The sequence below is a fragment of the Lissotriton vulgaris genome, chromosome 5 (assembly GCF_964263255.1).
Source record: "Lissotriton vulgaris chromosome 5, aLisVul1.2, whole genome shotgun sequence".
Lineage (NCBI taxonomy): Eukaryota > Metazoa > Chordata > Amphibia > Caudata > Salamandridae > Lissotriton > Lissotriton vulgaris.
The window spans coordinates 483,761,324-483,777,797 of NC_141693.1; positions in this window are offsets into that span (position 1 = coordinate 483,761,324).

The window sequence follows — 16,474 nt, forward strand, 5'->3', positions numbered from 1 at the left end:
CCCACTTAGGGTGAAAAGTGTAACTGCAACAAATGAAGGATGGAATGCTGAATGATTCAATCATTCTCCACAGTCAAGAGATCTGGGTTAAATCAATCATTTACTTTGCCCACTATGCCATTCTAGTTTGGACCAAGCCATATGCAAATCAGTCCTGACCCTGTGCCACATGGGAACAGCCCAGACCGAACTGCCAAGCCAGGTCCTCCCTGGACCGGAAACAAGCATCCTGGGACCGGTTTCAGAGTATGTCACCCTTCATCAGCCAGGCTAGCTTGAATCCAGTGGCACAGTGAGCAAGGGACCCACATCTGGGCATACCCATCCCACTTAGGGCAAAAAGTGTAACTGCAACAAATTATGAACAGAATGCTAAATGATTTAAACATTCTCCCCAATCAAGAGACCTGGGTTCAATCCATATTTTTTTCTTGCCCACTATGCCATCCTAGTTTGGACCCAGCTATATGCAAATCAGTTTTGATTCTGTGCCTCATGGGAACAGTCCACACCGAACTGCCAAGCCAGGTCCTCCCTGGACCGGAAACAAGCATCCTGGGACCAGTTTCAGGGTATGTCACCCTTCATCAGACAGGCTAGCTTGAATCCAGTGGCACAGTGAGCAAAGATTATAAAGAATGGATTACGATGATCACAGCACTAAACGGTACCCCGACTATAGTTGACTCACTCAAATCCCTTTCTATCACACTGGATAAAGATCTAAACATGCGAGCACACATCAACACTATGGCAAAAAATGCTCATTTTCATCTGAATTACCACAGAAAACTGAAGCCACTCATCGATCCCGGTGATCTGAAAATGGAAGTCCAGGCACTGGTCATATCAAGAATTGAATATGGATGCACAACTTTATCAGGACTCCCTAAGATCTCAGATTAGAAGCAAATGGACAGAACGACAGACCAGGGTCTAACACAACCAAAGCACAAGCTCTTCCCCTGAAAAGATAAATAATAATAGTAAAAATGAAAAAGAGGTTTGACCAGACAACAGGATGAATTACACTAAACCAAACCCCAACGGGTTTTTTGTATACCATTGGGGTTTGGTGTAGTGTAATTTATCCTGTTGTCTGGTCAAACCTCTTTTTCATTTTTGTTTTCATTTATATTTATTCATAATTCTGTTTCTCTTTTCCTTGGTGATTTATGTTGAATTAGGTGATATCTTCTTGGACCCCAACTGAAGGAGTTAGTGGCTATCTGCCCGTCTCGCCCTTACGGGTGTGTGATTATCTATCTCCGCTGAGGTGAGGTTTCGACCCAATTAAGCCTAATATGTTTGTCCGTGCAGAGTGTATTAGAGGTTCTATTCTAATGATATTGGTCGCTTCCTGGTCTTTTGTTCACTGCACCCCCTTTTATTGTCTTTAAAAAAACTGATCTTACAGCAGCTTATCGTGTGACCGAATTACTCTTGACAGTCTATCTACAAATGGCTTCTTTCCTTTTTTAATTACATGCTTGTAATAAGTCTTTTTAGGATTTGGCTTCTTTTTACTTATTTGGTAATTAATCGTCTATTTTCGGTATTTTTCGTTTTCCTTGCAACTGTTGTGCATATTACCATTGTGTTGATCGTAGTTATATATTTCTTTATCTGACGGTCCGAATATTCTTTTGCGCCAACTTTGGCACTGACTGTTCTGAAGGTGAGATTTTGTACGACCTTTTTTTTGTGTGTACATCCCCCTTTCTTAATTACTTAGATTAAAGCGCCCGTAGGTATTTCACCTCTCATCCCCTTCCCTCTTCTCCTTTTTCTTCATCTATTCTATTTATATTTATTTTTATTTACCTTTTCTCCTGCTTTTCCCCTTCTTTAAGACTTTTTTCACTCTATTGAGTGGTAAAAGTGACTACAGGGACCATGGTGATGTGTACCTTAAAGGTCCCCAGCAAAATCAACAAATGAATGTACTGTAGCTTTTCTGAAGAATCTCATATACAAATGCGTAATGTCTTGTTTTTAGTCATGGTTTTAAGGATGTGGTATTTATGTATTTATTCATTTGTAAATATGTGTATGTCCTAGTGTTTAAAGTCTGGAGTTCTTTTTCTCTCTTCTTTTGTGTAATATGGGCCCTTTCTTGCCCTGTAACTATTGATTTTGTTGTTGTTATGTATTAATTGTATTATGAATTTTCTTGTATAGTTGGTCTTATATTTGTGTGTTTTATTGTGTTTATTACAGCCTTGACGAAGTTCCAACATGGAAGGAAACGCGTTGGTTGTTTTTCGATCCTGGTAAAAAAATTACCAAAAATAAAAAAAACCTTTGTCTATGGAATCAACGCTCCTGTGTTTAATTACAACGAGTGCACCTTCCATTTGTCAGCAACACTCCCTAAGATCTCAACAGCTCCCCTAAAAGCTTGTCTCAATGCAGCAACTAGACTTAGAACGGGAAGAAAAATATACAATCACATCACTCTTCATCAGAAAGCACTTAACTGGCTACCATACGAGGCAAGAATAGAGGTAAAAATTGCATGTATCACACAAGGCAATACACCACAAAACTCCACACTACCTAGCCCATACAATTATGTTTTCTGAAGGCACTAGACCCTCGAGGGGCTCAAAGGATTTTCTACTGAAATCAGTATTCTTCTGTAAGAAAAGAACTTACGATAGAGCTTTCACAGGATCAGCACCAAGGATTTGGAATTCGCTCCCACCGAATATCAGAAGAATCAACTATGCTCCACGATTCAAAAAGAAGACTAAGGGCCAGATGTAGGTGGGTAAATACCAGTTGGTAACGCCGAAATTCTGTAAATTTCAGCGTTACCGACTGGTATTTAGCCATTCCTAATGGAGGTAAGAAATCAGTAAATAAGGAATCGGTAAATACCTATTCCTTAATACCGACACTTTATTGCTCTTGCATTTAAGGAATCGGTAATACCGATTCCTTAAATGCAATGTAGGAAGAACATTGACGAGTGCTTTTGAGACTTAATAAATCGGTAATTACCGCCCGCTTTAATTTGGTGGTAATTACCAATTTCCCTAAAAAAGCACTTTTTTGCTTTTTTTTAGAGTGCCATGTGGCACACATCCATGCCCTTAGGGCATGTATGTGCGCCACATGTTCACACATGCACATTTCATGGGTGCAACAGGGTGTCCTTTTGACACCCTGGCACCCTTGCAATACCTCCCGGTATTACAGATTCGGTAATACCCGAATCGTTAATACTGAATGTCGTCACATTCATTCCTATGGGCCTCCAAGCGCATAGAAATGACGGGTAGGTATTCCTTATTACCGAATCTCAATTACCGATTCATTTATAAGGAATATTAAGGATTCATTATTTTTGACCGAATCTTTACCTGCATAGAAAATACCCATTTCTTAATAGCAAATCAGTAAAATTCGCTGTTAAGAAATCGGAATTTCTCATTTACCTACATCTGGCCCTAAGTCCTTTCTGTTGGGTAAATTTCTCCCATAACGAACAACAGGGACGTCTAAGTCTTTATGGAAATGGGCTCTCAATGTAGCGATCCTAACTCAGATGCCCAAGTAAGCTATTGTGAGCAGGACTACTACCCTGCTAGTCACAGAACAAAGAAACTGTTCACCTCCCGAATCAAGCTACTGTCATTGACTAGGCTCAATTGGCTACCCTCAACTAGGGTGGATACAGTTAATCCCCTCGTCTACCAACATTAATGCCGTCTATGGACAGATACCTATACACTAATATATAGATATATATATGATTAACTATACACCAATATATAGCTATATATGATTAATCTAACAATACTATAATGAGCTTGGATATGGAAAATCTCAGGAGGGGCCTTATCTTAAAATTAAGTAAGACAAGACAATCTTGAATGCAATCTAATGATTTCTATCATTCCTCAATATATTTGTTTTGTGTATGGATAAATATATGCCAATGTTAGCGGATCACATAGACATGACGTGAAAGAATTGGATATCTGCTGATATCGAAGTTGGTTGAAATGTAAAGTGCTCTGACACCCAAACTCTGGATCTGGTTTGCACTATAGAATACACTGAACGAATAAATAAATAAATAAACAAATAAATAAATAATATAACCACTCAGGGTTCTGAATACTTCTGAGAAGGCACTCTTGCTCACTTTGATCTTCCTGGTTTCTGTTGATTTCCTTCTGTGCCAATTTCACCACTTTATTCAGTTTCTTCAACAAAATTATTTGATATTCGATCAACTGATACACTGGTTTCCAGTCTCTATTTGTGGAATGATCACAAAAACTTCACAAGTAACTCTTACTGTTTCAGTGCTTGTTTCATCACCCAAGGAATATTCAGTTTGTACTGATACTGTCTCATTAGTTTTTTTCAGCTTGTTCTTTGTCAGAGACTGCAATGCAACTTTGCGGAATCACAGGAACTTTGATTGGTGCAACTGGGTGCAAATCTTCCCCCCTTTCTTCTTCTTGCTGTAATGATCTTTGGATCACTACTTCTTGTTGTGGTTCAACTTGTGCCAAACATGTCAACAGAGCTCTCTGTTCAGGCTCTGAGACCACTTCTCCATGCAGATGTCTTACTCTTGTGTAAAATGCATAAACCCAGTTTGGCACTCCAGCACACTCAATGGCAGCATTCGTGACCAGAATAATCTGGAAGGGACCTTCCCATCTTGGTTTCAAACAAGTCTTTCAAACGTGGTTCTTGATCACAACCCCATCTTCCACATTGAGGTTGTGGTACTGCTCATTACCCAGATCTTGTGTAGTAGCTGCAACCTGGTGAGAAACAGTACACACCACATTAGCCAGTCTTTCATCATTATCAAGTATCTTCACATCTGTGATGTTTACAAGTGCATTTGAAGGTACAGCAGGCAACCTCATGACACTTTCCATGAGAACTTCATGCGCTGACAAACCAATTTTTCTCTTAGGAATACTTAGAATTTTCATCTGCACCAAAGGGAAAGCATCAGGCCATTTCAGTGATGTCAAAACGTAGACTTTTCCTAAGAGAGACTCTATGGTGTCTTTGTGTTGCTCTGAAACTTCAAGTCAACAGCTACAGTGCAATCTTTATTCAATCTGTAGTTTTGCATATATCATCTTCAGGACTTCATTGATAGAATGGCTCTTTCGATCTGATTTCAGAGTAACTGGCAATCTATACCTGGGGATTTATTCTTGCAATAACAAGTTTACTATAGTGTAACTGTCATCTTTTCTGGTTGTGTAGGCTTTCACCCATCTCATGAAGATGCACACTATGACTAGAACGGATCTCAGCTCATAGTAATCAGGATTTAGATTATATTATTCTGCATTGTATTGAAGGGACCTTCTGATCTCCCTATGTGACTCAGTGTAACATGTGCTCTTTTCCCTGAATTCATTTGATGACTTGTCACAAATCGATGGCATTCTTCTTCTGCAACGTTTCTAAACTTTGGTTTGTACCTAATCTGTCTAAAGAGTTGTGTCATAGAATCCCTCTCTTAGTGTGGGTATTGGTGAAAGTATCTTCTAAGTGAAAGCAACAAACTATCGGATAACACTGGTCTCCCATCAGAGGACATTTGGATGTTGTTTGTGTTTTCCTCAAAAACTATGTTGTTCTGCTTCTGAAACATTTTCTTGTACCCCTTTCAACTCTTCTAAAGTCTAAACTATTGACATCAACATTGGATAGACAGTGTCCTTCTCAGATTCACATGTGAAAATTCCATTAAATGTGTTGGCTAACAGAACACAATACGGTGCAACTGAATTTCCATCTCTTTTTCCCATGGCAATAGTCACTCCCATTTGGACAGCTAAACTGCATGGTATGGTGAGGGCAATCCATTTTGTATCTTGTGCTGAGATTACTTATTGAAGCCATGAAGCTTAAACAACATAATTTATAGTGCACACTGCATGTGCTGCTCCTAATGTGCTATTGTTACCTCTTAACAATGTGCCATCTACAAAAACGCATAGTCTGGCTCAATAACAGGTTCATCAATAATGTCTAACCTTGGCTTCATGCATTGATTAGTGACACCTAGACATTCATGTTCAACTTCATCACAAACATTATCATTTACTGACAGTCGACTTCATACATTTAAAAGCAAATGTCTTTTGATCACAACAATTTTCAATAGAAACGCCACATTTACTGGACATTCCATCGTTATGTTCGTACTGTTTTTGTGACTGACATCAACCGCAGCTACTAATTTAAGGCAGCCCAGAATTTCTGTGGCAAAGGGGTCAAGGATTTTTGGGAAATATGCCACAGACTTTTGAACATTATCTTTTTTTTTTCGAATATGCACTGAGAGTACATCCCTCTCACTGCAAATTAGTGTAAATTATTTTGAATAATCTGGCATCTTCTGTTTTGACTCTTTGAATGTTCTTGATCAATCATTGTCCCATGGAAGCGGATCAGATGAGTAAAGCTGCCACAGTCTGCGCATGCACTTTTTTCTGAAAATGCAAGTCATAGCCTTGCTGGATTCACAGGCAGCCATTTAATGGTAGGCCCAAAAATAAAACAAACACAAAGAAAATATTACTTTCATGTAAATCAACCCATTGTGTTTCCCAACTTCATACTAATACCCCTTATAAATGTTTACCTAGCCAAGCTATTAGTGTAAAGCAGCTTTTCTAATATTTATGACAACATGCAAAATAAATGTGCAATGTGCAGCATAGCATTTTTATGCTTTAGTGTAAAATTTAAAAGCACACACAGTTAATATAGCGCACACAGTTAATACAACATACACAGCAACATGCTTTAGTGTTTTAGATAGCTTTTCATGCAAAAAGCATTTAGCCCCCTGTGTAGTGTTTGGTGCACTATTAATTCACACACATTATAAAAAGAGGTGTTATTAACTGAAAATATTTATCAAAATATGCAACAAGTCAATGTCTCTTAAGACAGAGAGAAACATATTCTATTAATCTTCAATGCTAAAAATGCTACTTTTCTCTACACTGCAAAAACACATGTTAATTCAGCAAAAGCATTTCAGACTGAATAGGCCTCACTTTCATGTTTTTCATGTGCCATGTTTTTAACTTGCACCAAAATGTGCGTGGCAATTTAAATGCAGTCTGTCTGAAGCACAAAAAATAAAACAATGCCTGCCTGCAGATGAAATCTGCTCCGTCAATCCATCCTTCTGATGATATCAAATCATAATCAAATTATTTATGATTCATCACACATATTTAATTTCAAAAGTGACATTTTTTTTAATTGCAAAAGCTGAGCATATAATAATTTTACTTCTATTTCTAAGGCAAACACAAGTCTATCTGCAATCAGATCATATATAGCCAAGCTCAAATGTTTTAGTGCAGAGTTCTGTAAGTAGCTTCTTGGAACAGTTAATCTTCTTTAAAATAAGTAACTAAAATAATAAAAAAGGAAAATTAAACAGGACAGTTTCAGCATTTCTTTTCTCTTTGTCATCAGCTTGCCATCAGAGTGGCTCATACAGTGTGGCATTCTCTACCTTTTCAATGCAAATTAGACTACTTAGGTACTGAGAAACTCTGACAGAGCACCATCAATCTCTTGCACTTTTTCAACCAATGCATTTCACTCTTATTTTCACTTTCATCATATTCAGATGTTTCACCACAGCATCTCTCAGATCAAAGCCGTTGCGCCATCCATTATGCAGATCTTGTGTAGCAGCTGCAATCTGGTGAGAAACTGCACACTGTACATCAACCAGACCTACACACCAATGGCTAGTGTTCACACCATTGTTTTCCACAAGTACATTTGCATATGCATTTTCAAACCACTTTGGTGATGCTGCAGCACTGTCTTTTGCAAAAGGTAACTCTGTGCTGCCATTGTGTTTCTTTATTATGCTTGACACTTCAGGCAGATAGCTGCAATCCATTCCTTGTCCAATCTGTTGTTCTGCACTCATTATCTTTGAGACCACATTATGATCTAATTTCAGAGAAACTGGCAATCTATACCTGGGCATCAGTCTTTGCAATAACCCTTTTGCCACTATGCAGTTGTCACTTTTCTCAAAAACAGTTCTGATACAACCCTGTTGTGCTGCTTCAAAAACATTTTCTTGAGCCTCTTTTAATTCACCTGTGAAGATTCCATAGAATGTACATGCTATCAGAACACAAATTTGTGCAACTGAATTAGTATTTCTCTCTCCCATGACAACAGTGACTCTCATTTGAGCAGATATACTGCATGTTATGGTGAGGGCAATTAATTTCGAATTTTGGGCTCAGGTAACTACTGAAAGCCATGAAGCTTTGACAACATAATGCATAAGGAGCACAGCATGTGCTGCTTTCAACGTGTCACCTTTCAAACATGGGCCATCTACAAAATGGGCATTGTTGGGCTGACTCAGACGTTCATCCTTAAAGTCTGAATTTGGCTTTATGCATATTTTCATGATATTTAGACACTCATTTTCATCACAATCCAATTCATTTGCTGACATTTCTGTGAAGTTAGGGTCAAAGGTCATTGGGCAATACATCACAGACCTTTGAAAACATTCATCTTTTTCAATAGGCAATGAGAGAGGGCAGCCCTCCCTCTCACTGCAAATTGGTGTATTTGGTTTCAAATAAACTTTCATTCCTAGTGCTGGGGCGCGAAATCTTTTCTCTTTCAACTCTAGGAATGCTTTTGTGCAATTGTTGTCCAATGGAAGTGGATCAGACACATCCTTGTGTGTCAGCCTTAGTAAAGGCTTAGCCAGTAGGGAAATGTTTAGTAACCACTCTCTACAGCAGCTAACCCTTCCCATAAATGTCCTGACTTCTTTCTGAATTTGAGATGCATTCATCTGGTGAATTATTTCCACCCTCTCTGGTAACACCTTTCTACCTCCCTTTCCAATTTTGTGTCCCAGGTATTCATCTTCTTTTTGACAGTACTCCTGACTATTCTCATGCAATGGCACTGTTACATGGACTTTGCAAAAATCAATAAAAGTAAGCCATTCTTCAGCACATGGAATGTGAAAAAATATATTGGCTGGATTTGGTACCACAGGACAACATGGAAAAACTATGCTTTTAATCTCCTGCACTATTCTGTCCTTTTCATTTATTTTCTGTGAACCTGTGATCAGAAAGTTACATAAACTTCTAATCAGTTCCATCAAAAATCCTTTTATTGGTAAAATTCCTACAACTGATGGTGTTCCTGAATACATGTCATTTAGTTCTAATTTTAATAAGACATGTTCTGCACATTTTATTAATCTGACATCCTTCTCTGTGAACTCTCTTATTTCTGTATTTATCATTTTTTCCAAAGCAGAAGGTAATTTTTCAACTGTCTTTTCTGAAAATAATGCTACAGCTGTCTCTTCTTGGGCCATTTTAAAATGTACATCCTCATCAGGAATCTGAAAATTAACATTATCTGGTGTGCAGTAATCTCTGCTGCTTAATTTGCAAAATAATTGTTATCCTGGTAGGCCAGAGTCACAAACAACAGTTTTGCAATCTTCCTCAAATGGGCCTAATTTTGGTGCAAATTTTTCTAAAACTAAGTTTGTAATTTCTTTGTTTAAAACTCCTGCAACTAAATCTAGACTTTCCTCTGCCTTCACAATGCACTTGGTAAATTCTGAATTCTGAGGGTTAAAACTCTCATTTTCAAACACAGCAACTTGTTGGACTTGGTTCTCATTTTGTCTCTGGAAATCATTCACATTTGCTCTGGACGATTTTTTAAAATTAATGTTAGCATTTTCCATAGTTTTGTGGGACCATCTTTGCTTGGAAAATTCGTGCCATAGGTACCTTTTTCTGAACTGACATTTGCATTTGCTTAGCTTGCATATTTTGCAACTGCATTTCTCCATGTTTTTGTGCATCATGTTTACATTTATTTTTCTTCTTCCAATTCTCAAATCTATACTACTATTATAAAGTAAGAACTTTGAACCTTTGAGGCGGGTAAACTCGGGAACCACAGCGCCAATCCACACACTTGATACATCATTGTAATCATCAGGGTGTGCAGATGGACATATGCTATATAAACGATACAAATATGCGTTATTTAAAAAATTTACATTAAAAAAAAAGTAGTCCCTTCGAAGTAGCGCCCGCCGCGACCTGCGTGCTGAGGTCAGGAGCCCGGGGAGGAGCTGCGTCCAGGAGCACGAGGAGGAGTGGCGGACATGGCACGGGGGAGGAGCGGTGAGGAGCGGCGGACAGGTGGTGAGGAGCGGCGGACAGGCGGGAGGAGCGGTGACAAGCGGCGAGGAGCGGCGGAGCGGTGAACTGAGGAGCGCGGGGGAGGAGCGGCGGCTGAGGTAAGGCCCCTGGAGACCCACGGACAATGTCCGGGCAGGCGGGGGACGGGGCGGGCGGGGGCCCGGGCTGCTGGACAATGTCGGGGTGGGCTGGGGTCACGTCATAGATAGAGCCAAACAGCAGCAATGTCACATCGCTCCAAAAGAAAAGTACACTGTGCTCAATACCAAGAGCCCCAAATAACAAAGGGCACTAATGATCGCGGCGGAGGCCCGGGCTGTCGGGGCGGGTGGGGGTCGGGGAAGCCTGATTGCTCCTGGACAAGGTCGGGACGGGCTGCTAGTCTGTTATAAAGATGGCAAAAGGACACATTTTCCAGTAGTACAACATCCATACCTGAATTTTCACAAACCAAAACACCTTTACTTCCATCCTGTGTTCTTTTAATCTGTACCCAATCAACATCCTTTGCTGGCACTCTGCCCTTCAGGAAAATAATCACTGCTATATTTTGCTCCATAACAACAGAAAATGATGGTGCATTCATGCAAACCTTTTTTATGGTCTCCTCACCTGGCCCTTGAACAACTTTACATTCAAACCACAATTCAGTTTGCATGGCAATGTAAAAGAACATTTCAAAATGAATGCACAACTCTTTTAAAATGTCATCAAATCCATCAACTTGTGGGTACCACAGCATAATTCTGTCTCTCAATTGTGGGATTATGTTCAGAAATGCTGCAAGTTCACTTTTATTCTGTGGCATATGAACATGCACTTCTCCCACCTTTTCTCTCAATGAGTAAGCAAAATCTTCTCCCTCATTCTGCTTATTATTTTTCTCAACAAAATCTGGTGGCTTCTTTTCCTTATCCAGTTTCCTTGCTAGGTCTGGTGGTTTCTTTTTCTTCTCATGTTTTCTTGCCCATTTGTCTCCTAATTTCTCAAACCCATTGCATTTAAAAATATATTTTATTTCTGAAATGTGCAATTGCATTTCTGAAGAACATATTTTCTCATTTTCTTCATCATCCTTATGTACCCTAAAACATTTCTGAGATGGAAAACTTCCTGAACCATCATTTTCATATTTTTTAAACAAATCTGTCAGGCCATTATGTGTAGTTAATGCACATGCAACTTTTTCCTTACTCAGGGAAATTAATTATTTTTCCTGACACTCGTTCACATTTTCAATATTTAAACAGCATGGCCTGTTATTTTCTTCATGTTCACCTGTTCCATTTAAAAGACTAAGCTGTTTCTCTTTTTCAGGGCCTGTGTTAATATGTTCTCCCATGTTTTCTATCATTTTAATCACTGCTGCTTCCTCAAAGCATGTTTGAGAAATCCCATTTTCAAATATATTTATTTTATCCTGGGCTGCAGATGTTTTAAAGGCTATTTTTCCCTCACCTTTTAGTGCTTGGGGTAATTTCTGTTCAATAACCTGTGAATTCTGAGTTTCTGAAATAAACTATGCCATAATCACTCCTTCTGCAGCTCTTTGAACCTTTTCAGTAGGGACCATATTAATTGGGACAGTCATAATTTTTCTAGGCATTATCTGTGCATCTGCAGTTAGCAATTCTTGGACTGAATCAGGCACATTTGAAGCAGTAACTCCTCGAGGTATCACTGTCAGTGCTGAGTCAACAGGTAATGGATCAATCTGAAATGTTTGCACAGTTTTCTCAATCTGTGTTTTTCTCTGTTCAACAGAAGCAGTAGCCAATGTATTGCTTAGTAGTACACTATTTTCAGTATTTTTAATGGGAACCACATAAAGTGGTGGACACTCAGTTAACAATTCATCTATTATTTCATCCCCTGAATCCTTATTCATTTGAAGCTCTTTATCATCATTAATTCTCTTCTCCTGTATTTGGTGCTTTACCTTTTTATCCTCACTTGCTTTCTCTCTTGCTGTCTTTTCCCACAGGCTTAAGGCCTCAAATTGTGCAGCTTTAGATGGTGTCTTTATTTCACATAACACTTCCCTTAATTTGTCAATAATTTTCAATTCAAAAGTTTTGGAAACCTCAAAGCACCCTCTTTTTCAGTAATCTTGCACCATTGGTGAACCTACATACATGTATTTTGTCCCAAATTGGTAGACATAAAATGCACAGGTGTTCCTTCAAGAGCATCACCAATAAAAAACGATTTTTTCACTTTACCTCCTAACAGCTTCTTTAAGCCTTCAAACAATTTCATTTTTGCAATAGTTCAATGCAATTTCTTTTTTCCAAAGCTGTCAGTCTCAATTTTAGTCAGTTTTACTCCTACTACTGACCCTCCACAAAATCTTACTGGAATATTTCTCTTAATCAATAACTCTGTTAGTAACAACATAAATAAATTCGCTACTCTGTCTGTTGTGCTAAATAAAGGATATATTTATATTCACTGCGAGTAACACATTCCGCTTACCCTTCACAAAGTAAGATCTTCTGTTTACTCTTCAAACACTACAGGCAAATCCCTTCCGCTTACCTTTCACTCAAGCTCAGAAGAACCTGCTACTCCTTTGGACTTATCCTTCAGGATATATCTGAGGCCAAAGTTTTACCAGCGAACCCTTTTGCTGTCACTCAAGCTCAAAAAAACCTGCTACTCCTTTGGACTTATCCTTTAGGATATATCTTAGGCCTGTAGTGTTTTTATCTAGGAACCTGAATCAATATTACCATTTTATACACGGCTATAATCAATAAATACCCCTATAATGGCATAAGAAACAGATCCATATTTCAGTAAATCGCCCTTGCAGCCCAAGGCATGGCAAAAGCTACTTCCTTAGATTCCTAGAAAGCACAATGAGTTCTTTCAACACACCAAACCTCCAGCAACCTGGGAAATCCCCGCTTGCTTTGTTTTGATTTGTAATAGAACTCCTGCGAGCACTGTAAGAACGGCCAGTTCTTAGTGATATCTTTATTGACGTCTTATGTCCAAACCTTACGTCAAACTCGGCACCTTTCAGGTATAAATATACCAAAGTTGCCTTAAGCAAACACACAGTGGTGGTTTCGGAGCAGAGCAGCTAATCTACTTGCTGAGAGCCCAGCAGATGCAGAGAGACCACGAACGCTGCCCCTCCTCTTTGACGAGCTGAGAAAGACGCTGTCTTTTCTCCTGCCGAGAAAATCCAGCTCCGGCGTTTCCAGCCTACCCTTGCGGGTGACTGGGATATCTAATGCTGAGAGAGAGATACCAGACCACCTACATTCTATTCCCAAGGTACAGTGCGGACTAAACCCTTAGAGAGAATTCTTGAGTCAGATTCTTGGCAAAAACCTACTTAACTTAAACTGCTACTTACTTACTCCTTCCCACGTATTAGGCTTAGGTCAGGTACACCGGGGTAGGCGTATTTTAAAAGCACCAGTTGAGCACGTTAGCCTCTGTATATATACGTATATATATTTTATCCATTTTAAAGTGTCTTATGGCTAAGAAACCATATCAATGTTTTTACAGTATTATTTCATAATGTTATGTTATGTTAATGGGTGTCTTATATAGCGCACGGCTACTCCAAGGAGTGTCCCGGCGCTTTCTGACCCATAGCTGAAAAAGGAAATGAGGAAACAGAGACATAACAGATTACTGATTGTAGAGCCATGTTTTCAAAGCCTTTCTAAAGGCAAGCAGATTGGGAATGCGGCGAAGATCAACGGGAAGGGAGTTCCACAGTTTTGGGGCGAGATGTTTAAAAGAACGTCCACCTATCCTGACTTTCCTAATGGGTGGAACCGTTGCCAGGCCAAGACAATCAGATCTGAGAGATCGGGTAGGCTTATAGAGAGAGAGCCGTTTCTGAATGTAAGAGGCCCCTACCAAGTGGAGTGCCTTATGGGCCAGTGTAAGAGCCTTAAATGTAATCCGCTTCTTGACAGGAAGCCAATGAAGGGAAAGAAGCAACTCCGATGCCCTAGCATGACGAGGCAGTCCAAAAATAGCCCTTGCTGCGGAGTTCTGGACTACCTGAAGTTTGTGCAGGAGGTACTCCGGCAAACCCAGGTAGAGGACATTGGAATAATCAAGCCTGGAACAAATTAAAGCCTGAACTGTCAACTTCCTGTGGACTAAAAGGAGCAATGGAAGGAATTTACGCAGCATTTTTAACAGACCAAAACAAGTACTGGTGAGACCTGTGATCTGAGTTTTCAGTGAGAGGGTGTTATCGATTTTAATCCCAAGGTTCCTAGCAACCACGGAGGAAGAGGAAGGGGGTGACATGCTCACCGGCCACCATTCCTGCCAAGGCGGGTCTGCCTGACAGCCAAAGAAGAGCACCTCCGATTTATCAGGGTTGCACTTGAGGCTGCTTCGCTGAAACCAGTCGAAGACAGCCCCAAGGCAACCACGGATGCTCTCCCCATCGAACTCCATGCCTTTCTTACAGGTGAAGAGAAGCTGGGTGTCGTCAGCGTATGATATGATCTGGGCACCCAGGGACTCCGCCAGTACCGCCAGTGGAGTCATGAAGATGTTAAAAAGGGTCGGGCTAAGCACCGACCCTTGTGGGACTCCGACATCCATAGGCGGCACCTCGGCGGAGTACGGAGGGGCCCAGACCACTTGTCGACGACCCGCTAGATAAGATCTCAACCAGCTCAACACCGTCCCTCTGAGACCAATCTCGTGAAGTCTTCTCAAGAGGGCCTCATGGGGGACGGTGTTGAAGGCCGCCGACATATCCAACATCACCAGCATAGCTCTTCCACCTGAGTCGAGAGCTTCCTTAATGGCTTCATTTACTTCCAATAGAGCGGTCTCAGTGCTCAAATTGGAGCGGAAGCCAGATTGGGTAGAATGGAGTAACCCCTGGTCTTCAAGGAAGGAGGAAAGCACAGAATGGACGTGCTTCTCGACGATCTTAGCTAAACTGGGCAGGAGAGATATGGGCCTATAGTTAGCATGTATCTCCGGATCAAGGCCAGGTTTTTTTAAGAGTGGAACAACCATTGCCTTCTTCCAGGCAGGCGGAACAGTGCCGCTAGACAAGGATAGGTTCAAAACATAATACTCCTCTTACTGTACGACCTATACTTTGCATTAAGTATTGCAATTGTGGCAATTCATTTCTCTTGCATGAGAAGGAAGACTGCTCAATAAATAATACCTTTTATTGAAAACGCCCGTCTCTCTATTCTCTGCACTCTGGTGAAACTAAGAAATGCACATCTGACTGAGTGAAATAGCTGTCTATTGTTTCACACAACTCTAGAGATTGACTCTTATTCTGAGGGAGCAAAGTTGTCATGTTTATGCGGTTGTCGGAAGCTGAATCCCTTCTTGTCTGAGCCAGGGAAGCTGATCACTTCCTATTCAGTCAAGAAAGTTTCCAGTGACCTCTGAGCTAGCTGGCGCAAACCTAAATTAAGTCTAACATAGTCAGTAGAGACCTAGATGACCTCAGTCCTACGTCTACACTGCTGTTTATGTTATTCCAATGCTCAGGGCCTATAGCGAAAATAGGAACTACACTTCATGGCGCCCAACGTTTGGTAAGGCGATAAAACTAACGCAAGACGTTAGAGTAACTCAGTCGTGCTTTTTCACGCAGACCCTTTCTCCCGTAATTACTAATTAAAATTCACAGACAGTTAGTCCAATATGTAATGCAGATTGCAACAGTCCAACCAGCTGTTAATATTCCTCAGCTGACCCCTCATCAGGGGAACACAAATTAAATATCACCACAGAACATACAATCTTGTCTGGGAAAGACGCCCGTAAAATGGGAACAAATTCCATTTTGGCTAGCACAGAAAATAACTCAAATAGAGGCAGTATTCCCGAATACTACCCCTATTGAGAAACACAGAATTCTGACCATCTGCCTTCCAATGGGGGTCGCACCACATGTGGAGGACTGTGACACTTGGGGCACAGTCTTTGCTTCCATTTACACAAAAACACATGGTGTTCCGTCTCTGGCGGTAATACCAGATGTGCTAAAACAAATTCAGAATGAATATGGTCCAGAACCTGCTTTAACCCTTGGTATGAAATTACTGAAAGACTTCAAGCAGGTCTCTGCTATATTATTAGCCAACATAAAAGGAGAAGCAGCATCTGTGGCGATCCAATTGAGCTTGCCAGAATCATAGAAAAATGCTATGAAGAACTAGGTAGAGATAGTTTGGGTGGGAAACCAGTAAAACCCCAACTACTTG